The sequence below is a fragment of the Bubalus kerabau genome, chromosome 13 (assembly GCF_029407905.1).
Source record: "Bubalus kerabau isolate K-KA32 ecotype Philippines breed swamp buffalo chromosome 13, PCC_UOA_SB_1v2, whole genome shotgun sequence".
In the NCBI taxonomy this organism is placed as follows: Eukaryota; Metazoa; Chordata; class Mammalia; order Artiodactyla; family Bovidae; genus Bubalus; species Bubalus kerabau.
In genome coordinates this window covers 20,083,814-20,097,552 of record NC_073636.1, presented here as the reverse complement: position 1 = coordinate 20,097,552, position 13,739 = coordinate 20,083,814, and the positions used below count along the sequence as shown (strand labels likewise).

At 44.7% G+C, this 13,739-nt stretch overlaps 1 long non-coding RNA gene across 1 annotated transcript; it reads left to right on the top strand.

The window, feature by feature from the left end:
* Positions 1–281: 281 nt before the first annotated feature.
* On the top strand, positions 282–1,944 carry LOC129626216 (uncharacterized). The gene is made up of 2 exons (XR_008701834.1): positions 282–1,059; positions 1,631–1,944. It is a non-coding gene; the product is annotated as an uncharacterized LOC129626216 (long non-coding RNA).
* The last annotated feature ends 11,795 nt before the right edge of the window (positions 1,945–13,739 follow it).

The window sequence follows — 13,739 nt, the reverse complement described above, 5'->3', positions numbered from 1 at the left end:
TATTTGCTACAGAAAAAGGAACTTGATCACAATGGTAACAAACAACTTGTAAACAAGCAGAGTATAGAACTGTCTTAACAGTGTGGTTCCAGCAGTCCCAACTTGGACTTGAGAGTCCCATTTCTCTCCCTAATAACCCCATCCCCTAGGATTGAACTTTATAAGCATTTATTAGGCACTGACTTTGTACCAGGCTCTGTGCCTCGTTCTAGAGAAGAAAGGTATTTAAGACACAAAGCCGTTCAAGCCTTAAAAGCTTCCTCTGCATCGGCACTTCCTTTGGGGGGAAAATGCAGCCTTGTCCCCTGTGAATCCAGTCGCCAGACACCTGCATGTGAAATAAGCAATGGTGAGCAGGTGAAGACTGCTGAGGTGTGAACCTGGGAAAACCACTTTTGTTCATCTGAGACAGTGAAAAACTTCGTTGTTTGCTTCACTTCAGAGGGAATGGATGGCTATTCTTGCCTGGAGGCTCCGAACCTGTGGGTCACTTTGACACAGAAGCAGCCCTGGTGTCCAAACCAGGCGATAAGGCCTTTGAAGACAACATTCCACAGTTATCTCAACTTGGCAGTTTCCAAGGAAACAGGACCCTGAGTCCACTTAGCACTGCTAGTAATCAGACTGTGATGTTCCCAACACAAGTTAAATAGAACAAGTTTCTGATGGGACCCAGCTGAGGCCACATGGGGTGCCTTCCAGGGCAATAGCACAGCTGGGAAATGATGAGTGACCTCCCTTCTCAGAGCAATCACTGCTTTTCTTACCTAATAACAACATTCCCAATGACTGCCTCCGACTTCATCCTTCCTCCCCCTGGGTGATGAGTTCTGCTCTCCAGGTTTCTAAACTGCCTGCAGCCTGGCAGCCTCCACTGCAGAGCAGTTCCCTCTTCCCCAGTTTCTCTTTCAATCACTCTGCAGCACCCCAACTCCCCTGTGATGAGCTGTCCCACATCCTGTGGTATTTGATCATCCTTGATGTAGCAAGTTATAAACCTAAATTTGTTTGCCTGCTGGTGTGTCCATGGTGGTCTTTATCTGATGGGCTTCAGCAAAGGTAGGGTGTATGTGTGTGTGTGCATGCATGCTCCGTTGCTTCAGTTGTATCTGACTCTCTGCAATCTCATGGACTGTAGCCCACCAGACTCCTCTGTCTGTGGGATTTTCCACGCAAGAATACTGGAGTGGGTTGTCATTTCCTTTTCCAAGGGATCCCCCTGACCCAGGGATTGAACCCGTGTCTCCTATGGCTCCTACATCGGCAAGAGGATTTTTTTACCACTGAGCCACCTGGAAAGCCCCTTATTAAAGGCCAAGGGCTGGCAAAAATGAGATTCTTTCCTTCCCATGGCTCACTGGCAAACATTTTACAGGATCTCAGAAAAGAAAGGAAAAGGAAAGAGCACCGATTCGTGGTGTTTGCCTATTTGTGTGGTGGAAATATTCTCACTTGGGTCAGTTTCAAGCTACTGATATGACTTCACTGAATGCTGAGTTGGGAAGACACCCACATAATCAGCTTTTGATGGATTCATACCAGTGGGCTTGTTAGGGGAAGCACACTGATTGCTACCGCCCACCCTGGCCAGGCACCATAGTAACCATTTGCATGAGTTGTTTTATGACAGGAGATCCTGATAAGGCATACGGAACTAATAAGCCACCACCAACCCGAAGAGTTCGGGAAAGGTCGAAAGGAGACACCACGTGTCCGTCCACTTCCCAGAATCCCTCTCACTAGCATCCATCTTGGCTGAGCGATGCGTGCGCCACCAGGAAAGACTCTGAATTACAGTGATTGGCCAAAGACCATCCAGAAACTAATCCCATCACCATAAAACCTGAGACTGTGAGCCACGCGGCAGAGCTGTTTTCCTGGGTTCCCTTACCCTACTGCTCTCCACCTGGGTGCCCTTTCCCAATAAAACCTCTTGCTTTGTCAGCAGATGTGTCTCCTCGGACAATTCATTTCCAAGTGTTAGACAAGAGCCCAGTTTCGGTCCCTGGAAGGGGTCCCCCTTCCTGCAACAGGCTCAAGCACATCTCTGCCACCTTCTCACCCGTCTTCCTCAAGCAGCAACATATTTTTTGCTCATTTCAGTTTTCCAGATTTTGTTTCCCGCTGGAGTAGCATATGATTTTTTTCTTTCTCTGCATTTGGGTAAGGAATCTGGCACCTGGCTGATTTATAAGCAAGTCCTGAGAAATGCTGTGACTGAAATAAAAACTCATGGACAGTGAACTCACATATAAAAGCAGACAAATAGCAAAGAACCCAGGGTTTTAGAGACCAGTAAACACACATTTGGGCTTTCCTGGTGGCTCAGCTGGTAAAGAATCTGCCTGCAACATGGGAGACCTGGGTTGATCCCTGGGTTGGGAAGATCCCCTGGAGAAAAGAAAGGCTACTCACTCCAGTATTGTGGCCTGGAGAATTTCATGGACTGTATAGTCCATGGGGTCACAAGAGTCGGACACGAATGAGAGAATTTCACTTTCAACACACATTCACGTATCATAGGTGCTTCACTGAAGGTGGTTTTCTGGCCAAGGTAGGGGGCAAAAGATTTCATCCTGGAGGAGAGAAACATCCCCTCTTAAGGTAGCAACCCCAGTTCATCTTCGTTTGGCCTGAGTTTAATTTACCAAACCTATAGCAAGACCTGCCTTTTTTTTTTTAATTCTACAAAGAAAACGATCTTTGCTGAATACCCAAGGAGTAATTATAGATAATGGTCCACGATCTGGCAGCTTACAAGTTCAGCCACTTGGCTGAGAAATGAATTCCCTGTCTGCTACTACAAGACCTCATTATGTGCTGCACTGGTGAATTGATAATGAAAAGACTTAAAAAGTGTCTGATAGCAAAAGAAGCTCCTTTCTTAGCCTGACTGGCCTCCAGAGCAGCGCCCTAGGGAACTCAATGCAAATTTCCAACAGGATTACCAGCAGCTTCTTATCTTCCCCTTGGAATGCTGGGAATGTGGGAACTGTGAAAAGCCCACAAAGATGGAAATACCGTGGTTAAAGGGAGACAAAGAGAAATTTTCAGTTTGATGAAGAGAAAGAAAATGGTTTAAGGTAGGCGAAGAAAATTGGTATTATTTTTCTAAAAAAGCATAAGCCCTTTTGACAAGATTACAAAGAAAATAGATCTCACATTAAGTCAGTACTTTGCTGACAGATCTACATAGTATCTTGTGCTGAGGGTACCAAACAAAAGTTCACCATCTACCGAGGGAGAGAAGTCATCAAGTCAGACACTTACTTCTTTGCTTTCAGATTCAATCTTAGACTTTCCCTCAAAGCTGTGTCTCTGAGCCAGGCTCTCTGAGTCACTGGCTTCAGGTCAGTTTCAAGGTGGTAGGAGTACCAGCAGTAGAATGAAGAATGGGAGATGCTAGGATAGCCATCCCCATTTCTATTTTGGGTGGTGACCCAGGGGTGCCAGCTCCCGTGGACCAGATCTGGCCATGTAGCCTTGGTTTCTGAATTCTGATAGCAGTTATTTTTCCGTCATTCCTCCAGCCCCATCCAGCAGGTAGCTAGCAGCTGCCCAGTGTCATTACAATCTGCATTGTCTCATTGTCCCCTCTTGAGCTTGTCAACTCTCTCAATACTTTTGTAACTAGTTTATTGCATTAAACTCTTGGAATGTTCAACTCCTATTGAACTTCCTAGAATGACCTTGATTTAATTATCTACAGGTTGACCTATATAGAAAGTGTAAACAGTTATAAAGTTTATGTGATGTTGCTAGAAGTGGTCTGTGCTTACGCTTTGGGGACCTAGACAGTGGCTCTCTCTCATTTATGGGGAGCAGGAAAGCTTATCCTAAGTGGAAAATTTGAAAATGAGCTCCGAAATTGAGTTGGAAGTTCTGAGGCAATCAATCAAGGAGGATCAAACAGGAGGAGAGAGAGTATTCCAATTGTTAGCAAAAAGCAAGCCAGGTTGACAGGGGATAGTGTTCTAGAGGAACGTCAAATAATCAGAAACCTTTGAAGAATGGGTCAGGCACAAAGCACATAGCTTTCTTGGAGGTTAGCAATTTGGATTCTGGTCTTTTTGTTCTTTCTTTCTTCTAAAAAACTTTTGGCCATGCCCTGCAGCTTGTGTGACCTTAGTTCTCTGACCAGGGATCCAACTTGCATCCCTTGCATTGGAAAGCAGAGTCGTAACCACCGAACTATTGGAGAAGTCCCCAGATTCTAGGTTCTATGACTGTAGATGTCACTGCTGCTACTGCTAAGTCGCTTCAGTCGTGTCCGACTCTGTGCGACCCCACAGACGGCAGCCCACCAGGCTCCCCCGTCCCTGGGATTCTCCAGGCAAGAACACTGGAGTGGGTTGCCATTTCCTTCTCCAATGCAGGAAAGTGAGAAGTGAAAGTGAAGTTGCTCAGTTGTGCCCGACCCTCAGCAACCCCATGGGCTGCAGCCTTCCAGGTTCCTCCGTCCATGGGATTTTCCAGGCAAGAGTACTGGAGTGGGATGCCACTGCCTTCTCCTATAGACGTCACTACTGCCACAGAAACCTTCAATTTCCCAGGACTTAGAGAATGGGAACAACCACGTAGGAAATAGCTGGAAAAGTCACTACTGTGTGCTGACTCTTATTCATTCTATGGATGTGAAGGACCATTTGCCTAGCTGGCACCCGCTGGATCCACCCAGTGGAGGAACTTTAAACTATGTGCTTAACGTGGTATCAATATTACCTAAAGTCTCTAAATTGCAAGGCACTCTCATTGAAAGTCAGATAGTGACTTCCTGGAAGATTCACTCGCTTGGCTCCATTTTATCAGGATGGGGGGTGGAGAGGCAGAAAGAGAATTCCCAACTCACTACTCGCTAAGAGCCCAGAGTACATCTGTTAAATCTTTGTCTTTTGATTGCAGCACAAAAATGCCTAAAATTTAATTTTTATTTCCTCCCCAAATATACACATGCCAAAGGCAACTATGGCCTTTCTGCTGGGGGAGGTCACAGATTCCGGTTTGGGAAACATATGTTGGAACCTTCCACTGACACCGTAGGATTAACACAGAAGGATCCTCTTGATTCAAGGGTGATATTTACACTTCTATGCCATAAAGCATCTTTATTTCCCAGCAGAGTGAATTTTCAAAGTTGCTTCTCATTCACTCATGACTTAATACTTCCCCACAACTTGGTGAGGCAGCCGAGGCAAACGGAGAGAGTGCAGTTACTTGCCAGAGAGCTTCTAACAGACTCCCATCAAGACCAGGGGTGGCATCTCGGTCTCTATTTTTGGCACTTTCCACAGTCTTTGTGGCGATGGGATGGCTGCTGTCATAGCAAGTGTAGGTGCTGCAAGAGCTCCAGGGCTAGCATTCCACTGAAAAACACAGAAGCTACCTGGTGGACCCTGGTTCTTTCTCCCTTAGACTACATTTAGGAGGCCATGTTCAAAGAGAGATGTTCAACCTGAGATAGAGCCTCCAGGGCTTTCCTTTCTCACTACCAACCACCTGACCTCAAGAGAAATGCCCTTCTGACCCCTACTGGCTGTGGTAGCACATGCATGAGCCAGCACCGAGACGCATTTGAGAGCTGATGTTGGAAATACTCTCCTAAACACTCTCCCGCTATGATTGGACGAGAAGGTTAAACATAGGAAAGCTTGACTCAGTCCTGATTAAACATGCTGGGAAGACAGAAACAAATAATCACCCCGTATATAGCAATAATGGAGCAACAAAGTAAATATTAAGGCAGAGGCTTGCTATCAATATTTAACTAGCAGATTAATGTACAGAGGACGCACTTTGGAGAATAGGAGGGTGACCAGAGAGGCAGAAATGGCTCAATTATGATACACTGTCACAGCCTGGGAAGAGGTAGGGGCTGTCTGCATTGTTTAACCTGAGGTTACCAGCAGCACACCAGAGGTAATCAAGGGTGATTAAGCAGGGGGAGGATGATATGAGATAATTCTAGGCTCATTAGCATAAAGAATTTGTTGCGAGTATGGAATAGAGACATGCTGTAAATTCTGGCTGAGATTTCATCCCTATGATTCCTGCATATCTGTGTCTCCCTCATCAAAAATTCTCTTAGGTTTTTTTCCATCATTTATTTGCTCATCTAGGACAAAGAATCTTAAGGACCACTTCACATCTTGGGGCAATGCTTCCAACTACAACTTAACCTAATGTTTCTGTCTTGTGTTCATGCAAACAAATTTATTTCTTAGTCTATTACTTTCCAACCACTTCTCAGAATGGGGAAACTGTCCAAGTATTGCACACAAGATATTTTTTGTGGGTAAGTGTGGGACCTTCTGAATTAAAGATTAAAGTGTATATTAGCATATCAAAGCAGCTGTGATTCTTAAAGAAGGATATAGTTGTATATAGCATTTCCTGAAAACATTAGTCCCTCAGAACCATTTTTATGGGAGCATCTTAAATAACCAAGGTTCCATGGAAGGCTTTTTATGAAGGGTTTTTTCCTCCTGTTGTCTTCTTCGGTCATCCCACCAGTTTCAGTTAGTGTGTTCCCTCTACAATGTTTTGTTCCTCCTTCCTTCGTGTTTGGGGTGAGATGACCACCAGCTGATTTTCTAGGATCTTTGTAACAGGAGTGAAAATGCCTGAGGAGACCCCATCCTCAAATGTGCAAGGCAACTGCACACTCTGGAGCCTTCCCCAGAGCACTGAACACATGAATGTACTTTATCCTTAGAAGTTAGAGTAACATGCAGACACTTCAGCACTTAATTAAAAAAAAAAAAACCCCGCTGTTCCTCAACAGGAAATGACAAATTTCAATCCCACTGGGACTGCATCATATTCTGATACCATTTCTCCAAAGCTAATGAAATGTGAACCTCTTGGAGGCCAGGAACGCAGATGATCACCTCTTCATGATTTAATACTTTAATGTCTCTGAGTTTTCTCCTGGCTCCCTCTGGCATCTTGTTCTCCACTCCATTCTAAGAATTTCTCCAGAAGCTGCACAGAAACAGGGATGTTTGGTCCTTGAGGGAGGGATTCATGCATCAGGGGACTAAAACCAATGAGAGAGAACTTTAGGGGCCAGCTTTCTCTAGAAAGAGCTCTGTTTCATTCCTGTCTTGGCTACTATGGATAAATTCTGCCAGTAATTCTGTTCTCAAAACTATTTTGTTCTTTATTAAGTTATTTATTAAACCTGCAATGATGCTAGTTTGTTCAGCCATTTGGCTTAAGTTTGAAAGTCCTATTTCTGTCATATCCTGTTATTTTATTTTCTAATTATAAGTTTTTGTTTATTCATATTCTATATATAACATCAAATAATTGTTGTCTCTTTGGTTTCTTATGTTTTTCCTAGATGGTGTTTTTGTTTTTTTCTATGATGTTTTTGTGTTTTCTGTTATTTGTCTGGTACCCAGATGCTTCTCTTTAACCTGTTTATGCTTGGACCACTGAGCCTGGACTATATCTTTGCTCTGACACAGAATTGGCTAACTCTTGACTTTCTCCTCACTCTATCTGACCTACAGTGTGAGCAAAATGAGAAATGAGAAAAGAGGGGGGCAAGATCATCTTGGTGGTTGGTGTCTTTGTTAGCATATCTGGGCTAAATTTAAGATTTTGTTCAATGTTCTAAATTCGACATCTAATCAGTTATTAGATGTTATACTGGTTTAGCCACAAATGTCAAAGCATCAGTGATTTAAACAACATAGAAATTTGTATTTCTCTTGGAGAAGGAGACGACGGAGGATGAGATAGTTGGATGGCATCACAGACTCAATGGACATGAGCTTGGGTAAACTCTGGGAGTTGGTGATAGACAGGGAGGCCTGGCGTGCTGCAGTTCATGGGGTCACAAAGAGTCAGACACGACTAAGCAACTGAACTGAACTATGTAACTAACTGAACATAAACCATCTGGGTTGGTGGCACAGACGTGTCAGGGAGCCTCAATTCTTCCTGCTTGTCAATCTGTCTACGCATTATGGGGATACTTGGCTTTCACTGGTACATCCACAGGCAGTCAGTGTGAAGGGAAAAAGAGCAAGGAATGGGCATAATTACTGTTTTTTAAAGCTAGGAACCTGAGGTTTCAAGCATCACTTCCTGTCCTATATGACTTGCTCGATTGTAGTCACAAGGGCACAGAGTAGCAAGGGGGGCTGGGAAAGGTAGTGTTTCTCCTGGGAAGTCAGATGTGCAGGTGAAACTTGGGAATTCTATCACTAAAGGAGGATTTCCCTTGTGGTTCAGCTGATAAAGAATCTGCCTGCAATACGGGAGACCTGGGTTCGATCCCTGGGTTGGGAAGATCTCCTGGAGAAGGGAAAGGCTACCCACTCCAGTATTCTGGCCTGGAGAATCCCATGGACTAGATAGTCCATGGGGTTGCAAAGAGTCAGACAAGACAGAGCGACTTTCACTTTCATCACTAAAGGAAGAAATTAAAGAATGAGTTGGCTCTGCCGCACCAAATTTCCCATCCCCTAATGGGGGGATGTAATTAATTTCCAGGGAGGGAATACACATTCACACATCAGAAAGCAGAACGGTCACAAATCCTAGCAAACACTTCCCCAACACAAACGGTCCTCGATGACAGACACATGTCAGAACCAACTAGCCAAATACCCAAACAGCACTTTGTGCTCAAAAGAAGTTAGCCCAGCTGCACGCCAGTGGACTGACTGACTTACTGCGTCTTGGAGCTCTTCAGTTTCTCCAGACGCATGTTTCCGTTCCACCGAGGAAAAGCGTAAGTTAACAGCCAGTGCCGGGCAGAGATGAAACAGGGAGGACCCCCGAAGCAAATGGTTTCAGCAGCCACTAGGAGCATCCCCTCAAACCCTTCTCCTAGGGACAGGTAGCCACGAGCAGCGGCTCCTCACAGCCACCCTGGTGCGTCCTCATGGCGGCGACGTTGCTCCGGAAAATCCTGGGAGCCAGATGTCGCGAGAGCCCCACGGCGGGAGCCAAAAACCTGACCGGGAGTGGGGATTCCGCGCTTGTCACTCTAAAGCTGATAAAGAGGCGGAGTTGGTAGAAAGGAAAGTTTGCTTTATTTCAAAGGCTGGCAATCTGCGTGTGGTGGGGTGGAGGGCAGACTTCTGTCCAAAGGCCAGCTCCCCCTGACTGACAATTACAGGGCAAGAGCATTTTTATCAATGGAGGGAGGACACATCACAGTCGGCTCTGACTGTCTTCTTGAAATTGGTCACAGGGTGGTCTGATCAGTGTCATCTTAATTGTTTTAAGTGCAGTTAACCTTTAGTGCCACAGTTGATTTGTTCCCATTTCTTTGAGTTCAGTTCTCAGAACTGTGGCTGCTTCTGTCATGGCTGCAGTCTGGTCATCATGTAGTTAACCTCTTTCAGCTGGTGGGGGTTTCAGTATCTATAAGACAGTTCACAAGATATGGCTCAGAATATTATCTGTAGCCCTTGAAGAGGAACTAAAGGTCCTTGACATTGCTTAATGACTAGACTATTATTACTAGGTCTCATTTGACTGTTTTCCTTTGTGTATTTTCTCAATTCTCTGATTAAACTTATTGTTTGGCTGAAGTTTTTCTACATATAAAAGGCAAGCAGAGGACAGGAGTTGCAAGGACCATAGGGTCCTGCTCTGTTTCAGTAGGGTGTAAAAGAAATGTCTTTTAAGAAAAAAACTCAATATATGAACCCTATAAGTTCTTGCTCCAGAACAAACTCCTGGTAGGTTAAACCTGCCCAGAAAATTTCCCTTCATTTCCCATTTCCACTGAAGTTCTCTTTTTCCAACCAATCACCATGGCTCTTTCATTCAACAATACTTATTTGGGACCTATAGTGTGACAGGAGCTATTCTATGTGCTGTGGAAACCGCAGGAAACTAAACACAAAAAGTCACTGTCCACGTGGAATTTGCATTCTATTAGTATTAGTGGTGGAGAAGGCAATGGCACCCCACTCCAGTACTCTTGCCTGGAAAATCCCATGGATGGAGGAGCCTGGTAGGCTGTAGTCCATGGGGTCGCTAAGAGTTGGACACGACTGAGTGACTTCACTTTCACTTTTCACTTTCATGCATTGGAGAAGGAAATGGCAACCCACTCCAGTGTTCTTGCCTGGAGAATCCCAGGGGCAGGGGAGCCTGGTGGGCTGCCGTCTATGGGATTGCACAGCGTTGGACACGACTGAAGTGACTTAGCAGCAGCAGCAGTGTTAGTGGGGTTTCCCTGGTGCCCCTGGTGGTTCAGATGGTGAAGAATCTGCCTGCAATACAGGAGACCTGGATTTGATCCCTGGGTCAGGAAGATTCCCTGGAGAAGGGAATGGCTACCCACTCAAGTATTCTTGCCTGGAGAATTCCATGGACAGAGGAGCCTGGTGGGCTACAGTCCATGGGGTTGCAAAATGTTGGACACGACTGAGCAGCTAACACTCACTTTTTTTCACTTTTCAGTATCAGTTCAGCTCAGTTCAATTCAGTCGCTCAGTCGTGTCTGACTCTTTGCGACCCCATGAATCGCAGCATGCCAGGCCTCCCTGTCTGTCACCAACTCCCGGAGTTCACTCAGACTCACTTCCATCGAGTCAGTGATGCCATCCAGCCATCTCATCCTCTGTCATCCCCTTCTCCTCCTGCCCCCAATCCCTCCCAGCATCAGAGTCTTTTCCAATGAGTCAACTCTTTGCATGAGGTGGCCAAAGTACTGGAGTTTCAGCTTTAGCATCATTCCCTCCAAAGAAATCCCAGGGCTGATCTCCTTCAGAATGGACTGGTTGGATCTCCTTGCAGTCCAAGGGACTCTCAAGAGCCTTCTCCAACACTATAGTTCAAAAGCATCAATTCTTTGGTGCTCAGCCTTCTTCACAGTTCAACTCTCACATCCATACATGACCACTGGAAAAACCATAGCCTTGACTAGACAGACCTTTGTTGGCAAAGTAATGTCTCTGCTTTTCAATATGCTGTCTAGGTTGGTCATAACTTTCCTTCCAAGGAGTAAGCGTCTTTTAATTTCATGGATAATAAAATAAATGAGTAAGGTATATAGTAAACAAAAAGGTGATAATTTGTATGGAAATAAAAAATAGGGAGCAGATATGGGATTGCACTCTGGGTATAATTTGACCTGTTTTTTTTTTTTTAAGTTTTTTATTATTTAAAAAAATTATTTATTTACTTTTGGCTATGCTGCATCTTTGTTGCTATGTATGGGCTTTCTCTAGTTGTGGTGAGAGGGGGCTGCTCTATAGTTGCAGTGCATGGGCTTATCATTGCTATGGCTTCTTTTGTTGCAGAGCATGGGCTCTACAGTGTGGGCTTCAATAGTTGTGGTGCATGGGTTTAGTTGCCTTGTGGTGTGTGGGATTCTCCCAGAGCAGGTATCAAACCTGTGTCCCCTGCATTGACAGGTAGATTCTTAACCACTGGACCACCAGGGAAATCCTGTACCTCAGCTGTTGTAACCTCAATTCATAAGATTGTTTTAAGTGTTAGTGGAAACATCCAGTAAAGTTTGGTACACAGTAAGCATACAGACGGAGAAGGCAATGGCACCCCACTTCAGTACTCTTGCCTGGAAAATCCTATGGATGGAGGAGCCTGGAAGGCTGCAGTCCATGGGGTCGCTGAGGGTCGGATATGACTGAGTGTCTTCACTTTCACTTTTCACTTGCATGCATTGGAGAAGGAAATGGCAACCCACTCCAGTGTTCTTGCCTGGAAAATCCCAGGCAGCCCTGGTGGGCTGCCATCTGTGGGGTCACACAGAGTCGGACACGACTGAAGTGACTTAGCAGTAGTAGCAGCAAGCATACAGAAAATTGCAGTGGTCATGATGATAAGGAGTTAAGAAGTTTTCACAGAGTAGATTCAATAATGCACTTGCTGATTAGCTGAAGTACTCACATCCGTTGTCCGAGCTCTGGGTGCTTAAGGGACAGGGATCAAAACCAAGCTGGGTCACTGTGTGGATCTCTCCAAACACCCAAACTTTCTAATAAATACAGGAAATAAATCAAAAGGATATTATTTGGATGACAGAGTATTTCTTCTCATAATTCATTGGAACTTAGGTAGCTTGAATATACATAAAATTAAAAGATGACCCAAGAAAAATTATGTCTAAGATTCTAAATATCAGGTCTTTTTAGATAGAAGGCATGAATAACAGCAGGAATTTTGCAAATGATCTGAGGGTAATGATCGAATCTGCTTTAAATAGAATCGCATATTCAAAGTCAAGAAGCGATTTAGTCAATGTTGAAATTTGTCAGAAGTTGGATGAAATTAGAGCAACGATAGCCTAATAAGCCATGGAATGCTTTCCCGACAGGATTACATCAAGACCATTAGTGTTTCCAGCACCACCTCTCTGCAAGATGTTGATGGAGCCTTGAAGAGGCTGTTAATTAACTGACATTAAAAGTGATGGGCAGGGGAGATGCTCAAATCACTGAAAGGAGCATCCCAGAGACCAGACCTACTCTCTATCCTGGCAGGTTGTCTCATTCAAGCTGCTGAGGGTGAGGCTCTGTTATAGCACCATCACCAGAGAACAGGTCCATTTCAACCCAACATTCTGCCAGAGCAAGAGATTTCCAACTCTATTAATAGGGCAGTGATATTAATAAAATTCAGTCAGTTGGTAAAGAATGTGCCTGAAGGGCAAGGGAGGGACCCAGGTTTGATCTCTGGGTCGGAAAGATCCCCTGGAGAAGGAAGTGGCAAACGACTCCAGTATTCTTGCCTTGAAAATCCCTTGGACAGAGGAGCCTGGTGGGCTACAGTCCATGGGGTCCCAAGAGTCGGACATGACTTAGTGACCAAACCACCTCTGGTTATGAATGTTACACATTTATTGAACCCCTACATCATAATAGGTACCCTTCTATATGGCCTAGAACGACCATCTTTCTGTATAGAAAAACCTTCTCTTGGGAGTCACTGTTGGGCAGCAAAACTATTACCCGAGAGTTTCTTGCTTATTTGTAATAAGGAACCCAAGAAACAAGATTAGAAATTATTGAAGCAAGATTAAATTGGGTTCAACCTAGTTTCACCACTCAGGATTTTAGATAAGATGATAGAATTGGCTCATGGGACCTTTATTTTACCATTCATGATTTTAACACCAATCAGGATTTCAGCACCTTTGGAAAGCAGTAAACTGTGCGTGATGAATGAGGCAACTTCTTTTGAACAGAAGGATTTGGCTCTTCACAAATGGATCCTCCTCCTTTCCTCCTAATCACACTGATGAGTAACAGAGTGTTTGCTTAGCGCTGCATGTGTGCTAAGTCGCTTCAGTCATGTCTGACTCTTTGCGACCCTATGGACTATAGCCCTGCAGGCTCCTCTGTCCATGGGATTCTCCAGGCAAGAATACTGGAGTGGGTTGCCATGCCCTCCTGCAGGGGATCTTCCCAACCAAGAACTGAACCCAAGTCTCTTACATCTCCTGCATTGGCAGATGGGCTCTTTACCACTAGCACCAGCTGGCAAGTCCCATTTGCTTTTCTCTACAGCACTTTAAATGTTTCATCAAGCAACATACTTCATGAGGCATTATCTCTTCCTCTCAGAGAAGTCCACATGTAGGGTCCTCACCAGCAACATGCTTCTAGGCTCAGTGAATGAGATTTCCACTTTTCTAATTTTACTCTTTTCCAGGCTGCTCAGACTCTTTTGTAAAGTGCTTTGAGAATCTGCAGGTGTGTTCCCTGTCTTGGGGTGTCCTCAAACCACCAGGTAAACTCTGGAAT